Source organism: Phalacrocorax carbo, chromosome 1 (genome assembly GCF_963921805.1).
Source record: "Phalacrocorax carbo chromosome 1, bPhaCar2.1, whole genome shotgun sequence".
NCBI lineage: Eukaryota > Metazoa > Chordata > Aves > Suliformes > Phalacrocoracidae > Phalacrocorax > Phalacrocorax carbo.
In genome coordinates, this window is record NC_087513.1 from 169804544 (window position 1) to 169824685 (window position 20142).

A 20142-nucleotide genomic window follows, 5' to 3' on the forward strand; every position below is an offset into this window, starting at 1 on the left:
TCTATGCAGTTTTGTGTAAAAAGTAGATTCTACAGCTTTTAAAAAAAAATCTAACAATCTTGGAAGAAATTCTTCTAAAGCTGAGATTATTAAACAGTTTTGGTAGATCATTATTACCACAGACAACTGAAAAAACAGTTAGGTAACATCTGAAAAATGAGAGAGTCAATTTTAACAAGTACTACATGCAATTTAAAATTTGAAAAATACAGTATTTGGCACAGCGTCAGTGAGGCTGGAAGAATCATTTTATCATAAGTTTCTACCCTCCTGATGAGAGCACATTGATTTATTCTATCATAAATCAAGACTCCTGCTGGGCTATGAAAGAAGGATTTGTAAGGTTTTGGCCTTTAAAAGTGGTTGGGAGTGTAAAGGAGAGAACATGAGAGTTTGCAGTAAGGGAGGTAGAGAATCATGCTGGCCAATAAACACATAGAGCAAAACTAACAACTAGCATAAGAGGGCACAACCAAGTAAAATCCCATTCATTTATGCCAGCATTTCATCTTACCCTTCGACGTAGAACAGAAGGGAAAAGCCTGGCTTGTCTACCTCAGTCACATAGTATCACAGACAATAGTAACATATGGTCTCTCATACATATTTATCAGGACCTCTCCAACACATGGATGTGCACAAGTGTTGACCTCGAAATTGTAAAACCTTCAATCCACAAACTGCCGTTCATGGCAACATGGTACACTTGAGAGCGGACCCAACAACATTTAAATACGAGAGAATATTGTATTACAAGATATGAGTAAGATAATATGACAAAGATATGAACAACACCTTTAAAACTAGTACTTCTTTGCCTATATATTAAAAGGGAAACATTAACCTTTTCAAAGGCATATTGGTTGACCTTTACTCTCATCCATGAATCTATAGCCTTTTATTATTATTATTCTCCATTTCATAATTATATCTCATTGCTTGGTCCTTAGATCCTAGGCAGGTCCTAAGGAACATAAGATTGAAATCCTCTGTTACACAAAGAGGTCATCACACATTGATTAGGTAATTTTCATCACAGAGAATTTGTAATTTAACTCAGAATGACTAAGGCTGATTTTCCACTTGTGTCTTCCCGGTTTGCCATTGCTTCAATAGGGGCACAACACTCTTATTCCCCCTATCCATTTTGATTTTCAAAACATTTTCAGGAAGACATATTTTTTCTATGTTATAAATACAATGAGATGTTTATTTTTCCTCTCAACACTAATACTTATGGTCCTTAATTAATTATAACAGAAAGTATGAGGTGGTTTTATGGTTAGTTGGTTGGGTGGGTTTTCTCCAGCAAAGTCTTCTTCAATTAATAGAAGAAGGCCCAGAGTTTAGAGCTGGCTGGCAATTTTCAGATTAAAGTGTTGGCTTGCCCAAAAAACAGCAAAAAAATACATGTGTTCTTAGGATTTTGTGATGGAATTTTCACTTTCTGCAATGAGATATAGAGGCCACTGTTGGAGAACCCAGTAAAAAGAGTTATGAAAAATTGTGTTCTGTAAAGAGGAATTTAAACAAGAACAGATGCAGAGAAGGGTGGAGATGCAGGAAAGGAAGATCAGGGAAGGTAGAGCTTATCGTATGAAAGTGCACTAAAATGAGCAAGGTTTGTTTAGTCTGGCAAAACAAAAACTGAAAGGGGGTATGATTGTTTTCTACATATAGGTAAAGGGTAAAGCAGATGGAAAAGAAACAAGAGAGAACTCTGGCACAGTGAGTAAATAAATATGGACACAGAACTATTTTGGAATTAGATATCTAACCATCTCTAAGCAGAAGAACCTCTGAACTTGAACCAGAAGAAAGGTCCAGGATCAATTTTGGCTCAATTTGTTCCTGGAGTGAGCTTGAGTGAATATAACCAAAATTAGTTATTTAATAGATCTAACTTTCAAGACAGCATTACTGTTAGAGCTTGAAATTGATAATGTGCAGAGGTCCCTTCTAGCATAAATTATTTTAGCTTTTTGTTTGGGAAGGGTTACCTACTGAGATCAGCCTCTATGATCCAGAACATTCCTTCCTGACAATAGTCTTATGAAAATATGGCACTTTCCACTTAATTTTCATTCAGACAGGCTTCCCAGCTTCAAATGGAGCTGACAACCAGAGAAGACCTTCAGAATATTTTCTTAAAATTCATGAGAATGCTGACTCAAGCTGCTATTTTGTCATTGTCTTACATTTTAGTTTAGTGGCTTAACTACCTCACTATTGCCCTGATATTCACTTATTGTAAGGGATGAGATCTCTACCAAGGCACAAGCATGCTGTGTTGTGTTTATGAAGCTAATCTCCTAATTATCCAGAGAGAAAGACACAGCAAAGCATCCCTTGACTCCATCTCCGCTGATGTTTTGGTCATGACCCAGGCACTATTTCAACCTACGGTGGCTGTTCAACATTAAACAAAATATTTTCACGAACAGGAGCTGGCATCTCTCTTCAAAAGCAAAGGTTTGCACAGGATTGAAACGTGACACTGAGAGATCTTAATTTTGCAAACAGACCCTATGCCATGAGGTGATATAATTTGTTATCATGCTATTATAACTATGCTTTGACAAATGACAATTATCTTCATTCAGACTGTGATAGGGAGATATGGATTCAACTTTATAATGTAATCTGTGGTAAAAGTTAATTAAACCACTTTTAGGCTCAGCTACCATCAATAAAATGTTTCAACTTGTACAGTTTAATATTATCATCTTCAATTTTATTTTAATGGGCTTCCAAAGACATGTAATTTATAATTGTATATTTAACATTCATTATGTTATAGATACATCCTTCCCCAAATGTTTGAAAAAAATTAACTCACTTAGTAGATTCCAGTAGAATTTTTTTCTGTCAGTATTTTTTCTTCTATTTTCACTAAGTTTCAGTTATTGGGATTCTGCTTGTGATGCATGATAAGGACAATTATGAAGGGTCCATGGACAAATATATCCTCTAAATGTACTTTTCAGGTTAGGTTCTGCATTTGCCATTCTGGTGAGCAATTTTGGAATAGTATTCAGAAACAAAGTAAAATATTAAAGCCCATTAAACTTTAACTTTGAGGGATTCAAGCATTATGGAGGGCAAACTGAAAAACTCTGTGCTTCAAGCAAGGAGCTGTATGAAATCAGCCAACAGGGAATGTGAAACACAGGAAATTATTCTAAATCATATCCACTCTCCAAAACCTAGTGAAATCACAGTTGCAAGTTGTACTCTGGAGAGTGCAATGCCCAAAAGTTATTCCTGAATGTAACCATCTGAAAGCATTCCTTGAAAGAGCTACTAGGGCCTCAGTCTTTTAATAAAAGGCGCTAAGGGGGATAATGATCATCATAGCACTGATGTGATGAAGCCTCTTGCTCAAAAAGTGAGCTTCAGTTTCTTCCTCTGGTTGAAGAACATCAGTTCATCATTCCTCTTTCCAGGTGACTGCTCAAACCAGGAAAACTCACCAGAAATGCTTATGCAGCTGAAAAGAATGAGGAGGAGTGAGATTCTGTGGAAGTGAGGAGCAGCACTTTACGCACCTTGCTGGTGCCAGCCAACCTACAGAAAAGACAGAAAAATTCATGAGGTCAGAAAAGGATTAGAGAAGAAGAAACATGGCTATGGCTCTGCAGTGCAGTACCTAGAGCTCTGAAACATGCAAGGATTCCTAGGATTCCAGTGCCTGCTCCTGAAATATGTTTTTACGTAATAGAAAATTTATAAAAAAGGTCATGGAAGAGGCACTAGCCTATCCTTTACCAGATGAGTGAACTAACCACAAGTTTATTCTACCCTATACTAGGCATTAGGTCAAAGAAAAAAAAAAAAGGTTAAAAAATAGAAACAGCCTGGCACAGGTATGCCTTAATCATACATCAGACATTATACAGAGGACGTGACTCAGTTCGTTCTTAGTACTATTTGTATCATTCTCGCATATCTTAGACTTTGAAATGGAGCTGTTAGACATGGTACAGGGCAACTGAATCAAGACCTGAGTCTCTAATCCGGGGAAATTTCTTTGCCTTCAATATGTTTTGATCCAAGAAAATGACAGGCACCTTGTTGGCTGCTCCCAGCCTTGAGATGGGAAACCTGACATCTCTTCCTCTGGAACACTTGATGAAGATATTAGGGACAAAATTACATGGAAGAAGTGGGAATTGAGACAATCTGGTGGGCTTGGAGAGCTTACAGAGAGGGGGAAAAGAATTGGAGAAAGAAGCAGACTTCACTATTGCTCAGAATAACAAAACACACAAAGGGGAATTTGTTCTTGAGGGAGGCCAAAATCACCACATAAATTCATAAGGACAGACAGCATCAGATCTGATGTTGATAGCAGCAGCACAGCTGCTCCCCGCTCACATGCATCTGACAACATGGCACTGGAAGGTACCAATGAAACGGCTGCCATCTGTTCAGTCACTTGTTCTTTTTTCTTGACTTCTTAAGCTCATAATATTTGGGGTTATTCTCAGGATGATATTGTGTCCAACTTGTGAGGTATGGCATTTGTGTTCATGTCACTATAGACACTTCTGTCTTTCCTAGAGACAGGAGGAATGTTGCTTGAAGCTTCAGAAGTACTTTAGGAGGATTTTATTTAGAGTTTACCAGTAGTGGAAACACACAGAACATATACCACTCCTGGGATAAGAGACAAAAAAAAAAAAAAAAAAGAAAATTAAAAATAGCACCTGAAAATTGCACTGGTATCTGTCAGTACATGCAGCCCATTTCCCAAAGCACAGTTCTGTGATTCTGTGATTCTCTAGACACTCTGTTTTCCAGAAAAGGCTTTTGGTGGTTTTCCTTTTTTTTTTTTAAAGTTACTTTACTTGAATACCAAGTACATTTGTTGATTTTTTTCCTCCCTGATTCAGTGGGAATAAGTGGCAAACATTATTCACCAATGAAAGATGGAACAGAAAATGTAAATCTCAGGGACACTTGGCAATTTGTATCTCACTTACCAGAGGATTGGTGCATTATAGACAGGAGCAGACCTTAGAGAAGGTAGCCCTGTCCCATTAGTGACATCCCATTTTTCACTGTCTTCAAAAGCAAGAATATCAGACGTAGAAACACTACCAAGAAGTCAGTGTTACAGGACTTAGAACACAATATTTTGCTGTCTCTCCTACATTCAAATTATGTACCACATTCAAATTCCTTGTCTTTTAAAGCTCTGAACAACTCTGCCTACGTATTGTTTTCAGTTCTCCTTTTTGACTTCTCCAGACTGTAAAATTCCCTCCTATCCTGAGTTGGAAGTATTCTTTAGTTGAGTGTTTTTCTACTTCCTTCTCCTCCTATCTTTGCATAATCTTACTTTCAGTCTGCATGCCCTACTTATAAGGTTCTCCATTTTTTTATACATCAAACAGCTTCTATTCCACACTCAACTGCCTCCATTGTACACCCATCCAGTGCACAAAATACTTTTGCAGCAATAGAGCAGTAGGTACAACTGATTATCCATTACCTGTATTGCATCCATTTTGCAGGAAAAGCATGCTATGGCAGCAGAGTCTCCAAGGCTGGCTCCATGCAGAACAGTACATGAACAAGGATGCATTGCTTCCAAGGTTAGCTCAGTACATGTTTGCCTGGTTTTGGACACTGAGCTAAAAAGCCCTGCCAGGCGCAAGCTGGCTCCCCACAGAGTCATTCTCACTTGTCTGTAGCGCACTCTCAAAAACTCACTGCACCACCTATGTCATCCAAGGTCTCTCATTCCCCCACCCCGGTACCCTGGATAATGAGTATGACAGCTTGGTGTTTTGATCTTCAACCATATCTAGCCATGTCTTATCTATAAAGAAAGGCATGCATAATATATGTGGTGGATGTTTTCCTAAATTTGCATTGAGATGGAAACAGACCAAATAATCTTGTAGGTATTTTCCATTGCAACAGACTGAAGTCTATAACTGAAAAGGAAGAAAAGTGTTAGGTACTTTGAGAGAATTTATATTTTCCTTGTGCAAAATCAAAAAGCATATTTAAAATCAAAGTTTTCTGGCAATTTTTGCATTCTCCTATCAAGGCACAGAGTCAGTATTCTAATTGCAAGGAATGAATCACTCCCAAAATATGCTGCTATGTTCATATCTCTCAGGTATAGTTTAGCTGAGGAGTTTTCTGATGGAAATATATTAGTCTGAAACATGCTGGCATGAAATATAACTGAGTTTTAGTTCTGAGATTAGGATCTGTTAATTCCTGAAGATCCAAAAAGTCATCATGACAGATTTATAACACAGAAACTCAAAAGGAAATTTATCGAACATACTTAAACAGACTTTGAATTACCTGCTAGCTAATTAGAAATGGCTCCAAACCTGGCCACTGTAAAAGACTTCTCAGTAAATTGTTTTCAAACCTTAGGGCAGGTTGTAGTCATTATGTTTCCTTTACACTCTACACAAGATGGTCTTTGTTTAGTAGTCTGCATGTTATATGTATCCTTTCACGTTTTCCCAATGTTCCTATTTATTTATTTATTTATTTATTTATTTATTTATTTATTTATTTTAATTTTTAATGCAATGCTATTCTATTATTGGGCCATGTGGACATTTTTAGAATGGCTGCTAGCTCTCTCCGTCACTGGCCACTTTCTAAAAACTTTGTGTTTCAGCTTCTTTGGAAAGAAAAAAAATAAAAAAGAGGGAAAGAAATGCGAAGAAAGAGAGAAAGACACAAATGGGGAGAGAAAGGGGGAAGGGGGAGGGAAAGATCAAATGGAAGAAAGAGAAAGAAAACTGCAAATCCACAAATCCATAGAACAGAAGACTATCACAAAGGAAATAAATATACCGAAGATTAAAAATACAGCTGTATATATGACATTCTTGAAACTGTTCAGGAAGCCTACTTCTGTTTAAATTTTAGCAACTTTTTAAGTGTTCGGAAGACTAATTTGTGTGCAAAAGGAGTGTGCAAAGTGCCCAGTGAGTTTTTTTGATAAATAACCACTTTTTGGCATGCTAAAAATGTTATCCACTGTGCACCGAAGCCCTCTCAACTACAGTTGCCTGTCAGTAAGTTCCAGACATGAACAAGGTGAGAATCTGACTGGATGTGAACCCCTGTTTTTTCAGTTTGCACCATATATAGAGAGCAAGTCAGAATACAGTCTCTACTCTTTTGGTGAATTCCTGTATCCCATGACAGTTTTTCCTACTCTTTCTCCCACTCTGCCCTAAACTTTTTTAGCAAGTCTTCACTTGCACTCACATATACCCACCGGAATCACTGCCAGAGAGAGGCACAGTTGTCCACATCCAACCCACGCTCAAAGCAAGAGCACCCAGAACTGCTTCATTCAACCGAATTTCATTCAAAGTGAAGTTCAGCATTGTTCAGCCTTAAATTCAGACGCAAGCCTCACTCTAGAGAGAATTGCCACATTTTCATAACTGTTAGATACTTTTTAACTTGTTCTAATAATACGCAAAGCAAATGAAAAGGAATAAAAACATGCTTTAATTAAGTCTGTAAAACCATAACATTCTGATGACCAATTGACACTATTAGTTCTTATCAAACATGACCCTTGCCAGATAAATTAGAAAAGTAATCTTTAGAATAATACCTTAAAATACAATACTTTAAAATATCATATAACAGCCCTAAAATCAAATTATTTCTGCCTGTAATCACTGATATTTCATAGAAATATTCTTTTTTCATAGAATTTTTCCAGTTAATTACAACAATATTTGAAGCAAAAGTTGCATCTCTTTAAAAAAAGCCCTGATTATCACTGAAAGAAATTTAAAGCACAGCTAAGCATCAGGGAACAGAGAGGAAATATGTGTGTCTTGCAACCACAGCTATGAAAAAAGTTTGCGAATCTGTGACATCATAAACTACTAATTATTTCCACACTTAGGAAAATATTAGAATTTATTAGGGTCTTTTCAAGATATGGAAAATATTCCACAAGTGAGGCAACTGTAATTCAAGAGAGGTAGAGTCCAAAATGAATTATTAAGGTCATTTCTTCAAGAATGAATATAAATATTTTCCACATTTCATTTTACCAGCTACAGTATATGCATGAATATACATCTTAAATGCTGGCATTCATGGGGTCTGTGCATACGTAATAGCTATCCTATCTATTTTAGGAATTTTGAAGGCACATGTTGCTTTGGCATCTAATTACCTTTCATATTTATATAAGTTTAAGGACTAAAAGAAACTTAGTATATGTCTTCCATGCCTGCTAGCACAGTATTTAAACTGAAGACTGTATGCACAAACTTTGGTAACTGGCATGACAAATCGATGTTGGTATATTCTGAATGTTTACATTATTAAAGATAAATGCCACAGAGAAACGGGTGAGCCTGGAGCATTCCACAGCGATCTTATGTTTGCATTAAGAATCAAGCTAATTAATGTTTTACGAGGCTTGACCTTGACCTTATGGTTTTATAGAACTGGACAAAACCTCAATACCAGAATAATTTTTTTAGGACTTGTTCCTCTAAATAAAAGAACTAGTGATAGTGCCAGAAAGGCATACAGCTGCAGTGTCTTTACTGTGATTACTATTTCCTTCTTCATCTGTAACTGTGTTAGCTAGCCTGGTTACAAGTGCCAGTCCATGCTGTGCTTCTTACCATTTCCCCCCCATCCTGCCCTTCCCCAACAGGCAGGCAAACTCAGTTTGACTGTTCGTGGTCAGACGAGACTGCACGTTCAGATGGAGTGGATCATTAGAGAGAATGCAATACCAGAAGCACAGGGATGAGGACAATGGTAGTATATTTAGCCACACAGTTTGAGCCAAAAGAAGACACGTGAAGAGACTGTAGTGTCTTCACTGCTCTATCTGCTTTCAGTGGATCAGATTGTTTCCATTTAGATTTCTACAGACCAGAGCATAGTGTTCGTGCATAGCAGTCAGTACAAATAGGTTTCATTAAGTAGCAAATATTGTTCAAATAGAACAGAACTGCCTCTTAAAAATGTATTTCCTTGATAAACTGTCATCCCAAAGACTGATGAAGCATATTTAAACACAGATAGTTGCTTGGCAAAACAGAAGTGGTTACTATTATTTGCATTTATGTTCACCACTCTGCAGAGCTCAAGTTAAATATCCGAACTCATTGATCATGTCTGTACAAATAACTTAACTGTGCCCAGAACCATCTGTTCACCCCCAGCTCAACTGGGAGAGAACAATAGCCTGTCTCCAAACAGCTCAACTCTCACCCTCCCACACTGGGAATCTGCATCAAAGATGCCTTCAGGGAAGGACCACTGTCTACGCTAACTCCCGAGCCATGATCAGGAACTTTTTTGGGACATCTTCATTCAGCTCAGGCCAAAATTGTGCCTGGTGACAGTACTAGCAATTGAAAAGTACAGAAATTTTATTTCCTTCCCACCATCCACAGACCACAGGCAGAATTGAGGTGTTTTCCTGAAAGGCACGAGAACCAGAAAAGTCCATACGGAGCCTAAAATGGAAGCCAAGCGCATGCCCCAGCATGCTTCCCAGTTGCGGCACCCCAGTGAGGACTCTGTCCCTGCCTGCTGGAGTGCCTGATGGCATGTTCCTGTGCACAAACAGGTGTTTTATCCCCCTAGCAAGAAAGATCTTACTGGAGGAGTAGGGAAGATGCACAGCAAATAAAGGATTAGAACTGGGAAACTTGAAAACCAAAACAAAAAGTAAGTCTTTGAAGAAAGGAAGAAAGATAGCAAAATTTGGCAAAGGGTGAAAACCCAGAATGGAGTTTTACTTCTTTCTTTTCCGCCCCTAAAAATCTAAAACCGTCAGCCTCGTACAAACCATGAACCTGCAGTAATAGTAGCTTTGTGGATTTTCCAGACAATCGGGCAGCAGAAAGTCACCTGATCTATCTGTGAAACCTGGTGAGAACCGGCAAATATAATAGGCTGCAAAACACCTGAAACTGCTGGCATCGCAAACACTTCCTGCCTAATTCTGTTGGACAACAGACACAAAGCCAACCCTGTAATTACATCCCACCCCGATCTACATTTGCAGTCATGTAATTAATACTTCCTCTGTACAGCAATGGAATAATTTAGAGAGCAGATTTTCAACCTTAGCCTGGGAAAACTGAGAGAGTGCGAGCTCTGCTTGGGCATTTTAGCTACAGGGAAATGTTTTTCTGGTTCCATTTGCTCACAGAAACTGTAATTAGATGCTCAGAGCTCTCTTTGTGCTAGGGGAGAAGAAAATGATACTTCCTTCCTGTTTAAAAGCCACAGGCAAGAAAGAGTGGGTGAGGAGAGCTTTTACTTATTCAGGGGACTTTATGAGACTGATAAATGTAGATGGCCCTGCAGACACAGACAGCTGAGAAAGTGTTGTGTTGTCCCACACAGGGAAACGTTTAGCTTGTTGTTGTGGAGTTAAAATGCTTCTTCTCATAAATCACTGTGGTTTTACAGTAGGCATAACAAAAACCCATATCGATCCTATACAGAAAACAGTTCTCTGGTTTTTATCATGCTACCCCCTGATAAACTTTCACAGAATTTGTTTTTTATCTGCTCCAGATCTCCCTCTCTCAGTATATTATATACAGAAGTGGGAAAAATCATGACACTGAGGCTTCTAAGATGTTTCAAAAAGAAAAACTGTCCAGAAAGAAGTTGGGAAGTCAGCAGTACTGCAATTAAAGACCAAGGTAAGGATCCTCAGGATCATGATTTTGGGCTTAGGTATTGAAATTCCACCTCACTCCCACTTTAGATGGGAGTATCAGTCCCAAGAACTTGCTCCTGGCAAATAATGACTACAGATACTCTCACTGCAGAAGTAGTAGTCACTTTCGCACATGGATTACCTGCTCAAGCAATAAGCATGCAGTTGTGTTTTAACCCTACTAATACCTACACAGAGTGAGATGTGGAAGTTGGAGTAGAGTTAGAATTACAGTTCATTGAAAAAAGAAAAAAAAAATCAAACTTTAAATATATAGAGTGGTTCCTAGTACAATTTCCTCCACGTGTTTTATGTGCTTTGGTGACAATGTCACTCATGCAGTATCAAGAGGGTATGACTGACAGCTACCTTCTTTGAGGGGCGTCCAGTTTCCTCAGGTGCACAGGAGATGCATGGCTGGCCTGAGTTCAGGCTTTTCATTCCAAGGGCAATGAAAATCCACTGGGAGGTTCTTGACGCTTTCTGTGCTTCAAGTTAGTCCTGAAGTAAAGATACAATCCTTGTCTTTTCTAACATATAAAGTTTTCCACATCATAAGTGGTTAAAGGTACAATCCAGTACTTCACAGTAGCCCATACAGTACAACCTCAATGGGATTCAGGCATCTAAGTCCCAGAGCACTCTCCAAAAATCCTTGGCCAAGTGCCCAAGAAGCACTTACTCCAAAGTCTAAGTATCCTGTTATTGCACATACGTAAAGAGGATACGTACTTTGCTGATCCAAACAGCTGAGTGCCTACTCAACAAATTGAATTTACAAACTAGGCAGGTCTTTACCACTAAAAGGACACAGCCCGCTTCCTGTGCTAAGACCACAGGCAACACTTACCCAAAGAATTGTACTGATTTCAAAACATAGCCAGGAAAGGATGTGGTTCCTACCGGTTTTATAATAACTTTATGATGAAAGCAGTTGCCCAGGAAACAGCATATCTGGATTCAAATATCTCCTCAGCCTGCAGGGACTTGATTCAGTAGGGACCCTACCCACAAAGCCACGCAGTAGCCAGGAGAGGAGATGTGATCCACCTGTTCAACTGAAGCTGTGTATCTCTGCAGACAGCAATGAAAAAATCACTAAGAGGGGATTAGGCAAGAGCAGTCTGACTCTGCAGCCTATAGATTAGATCACTCTCCTGCAACTAATTCCTGAAAGCAAAGCAAAACACAAAAAACTCTGTTGAACTTTGCATTAGACACCTGTTGCCTCACTGAACAGTCTAAATTTGTATTTTCATAACTATAAGAAAAACAGGGAGACAAAAGCATCCTATTTCTTCAGTTGCATTTGGGTAAAATTCTAAATGCTGTTATCATTCAATCGAGAGGAATAAATCTACTGTTTTAAAATTACCTTTCTGGCCTAAATTAAGAGCCATGCCTTGTGGAAATTACTTTACCAGAAAAGACTGCGAACAGGAAATTGGCATTACTATATTGATACATCTAATATAAGTAACCCAGTACCTCTGTGTTCATAAGGCTGTTTTTCGAAAAGCAGATACAAAAACCCACATATTTCTCCTGCTTGGTAAAAGGATATGCGTGAAGAATTATTCTCTCTACATACATTTGTACATAAGTTTTAAATATGCACTCAGGTAAATAAGCATTTGTAAAGTAATAAGTAGAGCAGGCTTTCAGCATCAGTCCAGGACATTAGTGTCTGAAGCCAACACATTAAAGGTCTACCCCAAATGAAAGTATTCACCCTTAATCTTTTTAAACTTTGAATGGCGTTTTCATGGCAGAATCAGTAACATCACATTCACATCTCTTAGTGAGTTCATTACAATATTTGATTAAAAAATAAAGCATCTGAAACAACAAAGATGACCTGGTTTGGAGTTTTTGCTCAATATAGTTTGAAAAATGTATTTGCAAAAATTTCAGTGGGATTTGACTAATAGTATATTTTAAGGCTGGCAAGAGAAACTTGGGCTTTCAAGCCTCAGCAAGACAGGACAGATCCTTTGGCCATTATGTCCATGTTCGTCCTTGTTTCCCCTTTCATTTGCCTTTCCCTCCCTTATTCAAGTGAAAATGATCATTTGCTTTTACTGAAACTGTTGTTTTCAACCGACCACAAAATGTCAACAAAGACAGACACCAAAATAAGGATGGCATATAATTTTTAATGTTTTTAAGATCCAAATATATGTGATCCATTTCTCAAAAACAACTAAGGACATTTTCTTATCAAAGAATAAATACTGCGAACGTAAAAAAAACTTAACTGTTACTCTCAGACCTTTTAAAGGACAGAACGTGAAGTAACAAAACCAAAATCATTCCATAAGGCATGTGTAAATTTCACTTTGTTAATTTAAGATAATTGGCTTTCATCTTTACTTTGTAGTCACTTGTCATATACAAGCAGCTGATTTTTTAAGAGCTATTTCAACTAAGCAAGGAAATTCACAAAATTATACTTACACCACAGAACACTTCAAATTCTCTGCTGGGGAAAAAAAAATTATGTGATTGAAACATCTGATTGTGCACTCACAGAAGCTGTTTCCATTTTAATGTTTTTAGGATAAAAATTAATACGCATGTTTGCTTCATTGGCAAAAATGATTATTTAGCAATTTCTTCCACAAAGTGCTTTTTGAGTTACAGCATAGGACGTGCAAAAAGGTGTTCCTTTCTTCTTTCCTTTTTTCAATGGAGGTGTTGCATATGCATATGCAAAAAATTGATGAGTACTGGGGGGAAGAGTAGTTTTAAAGCATATGAAACACAGAGGATGTGTAGTGCAGTACTGTGTGCCAGAGCCCTTGCTGCAGAATTAATTTATGATATCTGGAAAGGGGTTGTGGACATTTGGTCTCTTGACGTCTCTTCCAAATAGTGATACATTTTTCAAGGGTATATATTCAGATTATAATCCTCTAAAATACTGTCACTAATCTTAGTTTCCTTGTGTACTTATGACAATAGTTAGTACAGTTTCTTCCTGTTTCTACAGTACTCCCCTTTTACAAAAGCTTAGTCTGCAAGGAGAGATTAGAGAAAGGTGGAAAAAGTGCTATGTGGCAGTGTCTTTAAAATCAACATCTTATTGAAAGGTAAAGGGGAATAATAATTCAAGTTATTTGTGCTACGAAACATAAGTTTTCAAAATCTCAGGGGCAAGGATAAGCCACACAGTGAGGACCACAGACTGACATAGACATTTACCATCCCATGCATAATCCACAGAAGCCCTGTGTAGCCACTAGAGTAATTGCTTATTTGGAAAATAAGTATTAGGAAAGTATCACTAATGCAACTTAGCAGCTGAAAGTAAGAAGGAGAGCTAGCACAGTGTAACCAGCCAGCTCTCCACATTCTACAGTTGGAAAAGCAGTAACTTAGAATAATATTTCACAGCATGAGTTATATGTTTACACTGGTTCTCTGTGTGGGAGAGATGGAGCGTTGCCTTTTGTGAGCAGTTTGATTAGCTCCTTCATTGCATTACTTCATTACATAAATCTCACTGAAACAAGAGAATCTATAGTACCACTGAATTTGTCGGAACAGAAGAATACGGCATAGCAATGATGTGCAAAAATATTTCCTCCCAGGGCATTATGTAGAAAGGCATCACAGACTAATACGAGCAAGATAAAGCAAAGGAAAAAATTGTCACAATTCCCTTCCTTTGAAAAGAGTAAAAGATTTTGTGTGCACATGTCATAGTCACCCTGAGTTCCACATCAGTCTGATAAGACATGTGAGGCCAGGTCTGCAGAAGATCTCCATACTTCTAAAGGAAGCCCAACATCTCTCTGATCCATGACAAAAGTGTTTCAAATAGACCTGTGCTTCTGGGGCTCTGGCCAACTACCATATAGTCCTGGTGACTGACTTTCCCCATCTGTGGTATCCAAAATACATAGTTCAACCTTCAAAATATGTTTGTTTTCAATAGATTTGAGCTCTATTTCCTCCAGATTTTAACCTTTCCATCCCCTAGTGTGTTCATCCCCATTACTGGACCCATTTCTTCTAAAGGAGATACAAGATATACTGATAAAATGGGACACTTCTGGGTTTTAGTAAATAGTACAGTAAAGTGGTTAAAGAATCAGGTATTATCAACCCTAAGGCAAAGATTAACACCTGGTACCTAACGTAGTGCATTCTTGCCATGACTCGATCTAGTTGACAAGGACACAGCTCTCATCTCACAAAAGTGTCACTGAGGCTGTTAAATCCATCTGAATGGATTTAAAGCTCTGTATACTTGACAAGATATATACAGTTAGAGTTTATATGAGGTGTCCTCAGGTTTTTTAGTCGTCTTATCTTTGGCACAGCTTCCATGTGCCTAAACAAAAGGCGAGGGGTTCCTGGGAAGTAGCTAACTCTATCCCATACAGGAGGTGGGAATTCATTGTGGAAAGGAATGCAGTTCCCAAAGAAAATAATTTTCCTTTGCAGCCTCTGTCACCTCTCCTCCCTCACCCCTAACTTATAATTTAGGAGACAGATTGTGAAGTACACAATCTTGAAAGAAACAAAGGCTTTTTCCAAGAACTTCTGCAAAAGAATCTGATTTAAATCAACAACCAAAAAGGATTTCTGGATTAAGCAGATGACATTAATTAAATCCTTGTCAGTTTATTTTTCATCTGACATTGTGCATATGACCTTCTTAATGCTTAGAAAACATTCCTCTCATCAACTAGTCTCATCCATCTGGCAACTCGTCTCTACCATGTTATCAGTGGTGTTTAAATGAACATGTTCTGCTATTTACATTAGAGCCATTTCCTTGCATAGGCACCAACAGCCATGGGCACTAAGACAGCTGACTTGCACTCCCTCTGCTGGCTATCTGATTGGCAGTGTGGCTACAGATCACAAATTAACTGAAGCCAAAAATTGGACTGTTATCTGCAAGACAAATACCACTACAACACACCATGTTCACACAGAGGGAACCACCATGATGCTTGCAATGCCAATAGCAGGACCAGAGCTGCAAATACATACAGCAAAATATCTGTTTGCCTGGGTTTTTTTGTGGAAAAGTGTCCAGGAAACCATACAGAATTATAAGACATTGAAATCTCAGGAAAGAGGAAGACTACTAACTGAATCATGGGGTGGTGAGAAGCAAAGCCACCCCAGACTAAGAGAGACAGATCCCTTGAGGGTCCTGGCAAGAGCAGAAGACCAGCTTAGGTGCTCTGAATGTCTCCTTGAGATGTCTTCACTGATTCTAGAAGGATCATTGGGAAATTGCTAATTTAGGCATATAAATGAGACACCTACACTTTAGTGTACGGGGTGCTCTGAAGTCCAGTACTGGATGGTAGGTCCTATACTAATGCTGTTTATTTTCTTTTTAATTTGCACAGTTTGAGCTCTCCTTTCTGATTTTAAGTCGGGATGTAAAGCATGACCGCAATATTTTTGACTTTCTGTGCTTGTACATGATGACACTGGAGGAATATGTCATTCCTGAGTCTGTGTTTCTCTTTCCAGCATATGCCAAGCTGCAATCTCTGTAACTCTACAAGACCCAGTCCTTTTAAGGGCAGGCATACCATCTGCAATGCAATCTATTGTCTACTTTGACTCCTATGGCTTGTGAAATTACCCGTGTTTATGACAGTCATAACAGCAGCAGATGAAGCCGAAGTCAGACGTGGAATGTAAGGGTGCCAGATGTCCCAATTTTCATGGGACATTCCCACATTTAAACAAAACTCCCACATCCTGTTGACAGGAACCATTGTCCCAAGACCTGTACATGCAGCACCCTCCTCCCCTCACTTGCAGGGTGGGAGCAATACATGTGGTGCTTCCCCCCCACCCTGGGAGTGTCTCAGATTCCTGCAGCTGCAGCACCTGCAGCCAGAGACAGGGAATAATGGAGAGGGGATTTAGGACAGAGGGGGAAGGGGGCAGAGCAGAAGAGAGCAGAGGAGAGAAAATCAGGCAGAGGAGGAAGGAAGAGAAGCAGTTTAGGAAGAACAGTGGGAAAAGGGAAAGGAAGGAAATAGGTGAAGAAATGTAGAGAAACAGAAGAAATATTTCTAAAAGCAAGAGGAACTTAAATATTTAACAAAGGTAAGAGGATAAGGGGAAAGAGTGAGGAGAAGATAAAAAAGTGGTGAAGGGACAAACAAGCACAGTGGAAAAGAGGGGAAAGAAGATGGAAAGAGGTAAAGAAAAAAAGAGAAAAATCAAGCAACAACAAAATGTGAAAGACAAAGAAGGGAAAATGAGGGAGAAACCCCGTCATATCTAAAGCAGTGGCTCTCCTGCACACAGGTGATTCATACAACAAGCCATGCTGTCCCCTTCTTTCCACTCTCACTTCTTTCCACTTTTTTGCAGAGACTGCACACAGCTTTGTGCTGGAGCAGTCAGGGTGGGGAGCTGCCAGGGACGCACATGAGAGCACTGAGCAGCCCTGCACAGCACAGGAATTGCCATGAACTCCCAGGGCCGCCTCGCAAGCAGCTGCTATTGGAACAGCTATACGGTTTAATGATTTCTTTCCAGATTCTGCTGGATAACAGAAGACTGAGAGGGGGATTGGACAGGAGGCTGAAACTGAAGGTGCAAAGAAAGGCCAGCCAAATTTTGGAGTATATGTTGTGTGACCATCCAGCTCCTTGTGTTGACATGACTAAATACAGCTCTTCCCCTGGGCTCCCATAGGCTTCTCTATTGTGTAATAATCATCATTTCTTGACATATTTGAAAAAGCATCTTTTGTTTTCTTATTGTCAGTTCAATTGTTGGTCCCCATGAGAATCCCAGGGAGGAGATATAGTTTGTTGGAGTGCCTCCTGCTTTACTTCATGGAGTTTCCTACACATACTCCTTTCCAAAGCAAGGGAAAGAGATGTGGATTGAGAAAGCCCCTCAGCTCTGTACTGAAATTGGACTTCATCTTTGCAGATCCAGTACACATCAGTGCAAGGCTGTCAGCCCCACAGACTTAACAGTTTTCTCCAAACATCCTTATTATAAGAATGCCAGCTGGGCTACAGAGAGAGGGATTTCAACTTCTCAGTTCAGTCAGGAGAAAAGAGGAATATGGGATGTGGTATAGTTAAGAATAAATGTGAAATATTTAATATTTACCCACTTCTAATTAGGGCAAAGAAACGTTTTGGGTAACTGTACCCACGTTCAAGGTTGTTTGTACACTCACGTGGCTTGGGTCAGCTGCATCCATTCTGCCTGCTTGGGGCAAAGGCCAAGGGTGAACCTTTCTCTCTCTTTCCTGTCTCCCACCCTACAAAACCTGAAATTCCCTGACCAGAGAGCCAGCTGACTTTCTGCTGGCTAGAGTTTAAGTGAGGCAAGTGTGAGGGCAGGATGGATGACAGGGAAGCTGCAAACCAGAACAAGGCTTGGTCTCCAAACTTCCAAGATGCTATAGACATGACCTCTTCTTATTGTCCATCCTGGCACATGGTAATGGATGAATTTATAAATTTTTATTTCTTTCACTAGTCTTCATGAACTAAGCTGAAGGCCATCCTCTTCGCCTGTGAATTCTAACACATTCCTGCCAGGCAATTTTTAAAAATCACCTTCCCTCACAGGTTTGGCTAAGTCTGCTTGCATGAAAGAGAAGCAACTTTAGATGCTTGCAGCCACATATAAGCCAGCTATAGTGAGACTGCGTGGCACAGAGCATGTATAAGAAAAGCCTTTTAATTTTTGTAAAGAAAACGGTTGGATTTTGTGAAAGTAGACAATATATTCCCACAGCATCTGTGAAAAGAGATTTGTAGGTCCATTGTGCAACCTCAGAATTGAGCTCTTCTCAAATTTCTTCCAAATTTTTCAACATCCTACTTGAAAGTAAGGCTACAAGACAACATGCAGGTTTTTGCAGTTGAATTAGTGCACTACACAGAAGAAATCCCAACAGTGTTCTGCAGAATATCTGTGTGTTTGCCTTGATAGTTATAACACAACACGGAGAACCAATGTTCAGCTGACATCTATCATGATTCTGAAGCAGGGACAGCTCTTACCCTAAGGACGGCAGCGGCCACCCCTTCCAGAACTGTATCATCTTTGATAAAATCTTTCTGTTTTTTTATTTTGGTTTGGGTGGATGGGTGGGGTTTTTTCTGTTTTTTTAATCTGGTTTGGGTGGATGGGTGGGGTTTTTCCTGATTTATTTTCTTTACCCCCTTGGGCCAAGCTTGTTTGGCACAACTGCTAGCTCCAAACCCAGCACCACAACAAACCAGAACGTGAACATACAACAGAATAGCAAGTGCACTGCACATCCGTGGTAGCTCCCAGTGAGGATTCCCCTGGCTGTCCCCAGTCTTACAGAAGCTGATTTGTGGGAACATGGGCCAAACACAAAAGTGATACGTAGGAGAAACATAGAAGGTGCCAATACACGGCCTATCCTTTGATTTCATTTCTAGCAGAGTGGTTACATTTGATTGATTGATTAACTTTGCTTCTTCTCTCCTTTTCTTAGTAAAGCTGAATAAGGTAGATTTTGTTGTTGAAAAACAAGTTTACCTGCTTTGTGGAATGGCTTTCGGTGGGCACCTTGCCAGCTCTCCTTAAGATCATAGTGACAAGCAAATTGGGATGGACAGATTCAAAAAGGGATGCAAAGGAAAATGTTACACCATTCTCTACAAGTCAGTGAACAATTTTCTCTTTTCTAATAGATAACATTAAATCCTCTCATCTTGTTAGTACCCTCTTAATAATACTTAATGTACATTGTTCTTGTTTTGTATAATATTATTCTTTTAAGCTTCCATTGTGTTATATGAGCATGTGCACATACATACCACAGACACACACATGATTTTCTGATTACATCCCTACCAACTAAAAAGCTACAACTGCACTGAAGTGTTATTTTCCATGTGACTTTAACCATCTTTTCCACCCATGGATATTTAGTTCAAAAGCACATGCTCTCTCAGTCAGCTTAAACTATGCTGTTTAAGAGACCCTTTCTTACAAAGCACCCCAGGTTGCTTTTTATTAGCAATCTGTTACTGAGGTTAGTTGCCTTTCCAACAGCTTTTTTATTTTTTTGCTATCTACATTTGTCAAAAATGAATCTGTATTTTGTTTAAGATCACAAGTCTTAAATCTTAATCTTAATTTGCCAGCATCGAGTGACAAAGAACTCAGATCTCTGTGACATTGTTTTAGGAATATTTGCATTCCCACTTACAGATACATTTTGTAATATGTTGACCAGATTTCAGAGTGGTTAATATTGTCTCTCCTGATTTTTCTATATTGCAGTTTTTCAGATGTCGTATGAAACAAAGTCAAATACAGTACAAACATAAATTTCTGTCAGAATAGTCAGAATGAAAAAGCAGGCCTACTTCCCCATTAAAAAATAATCTATGTTACTCAAGTATGTTGACTAGAATTAATTATGCAAATAT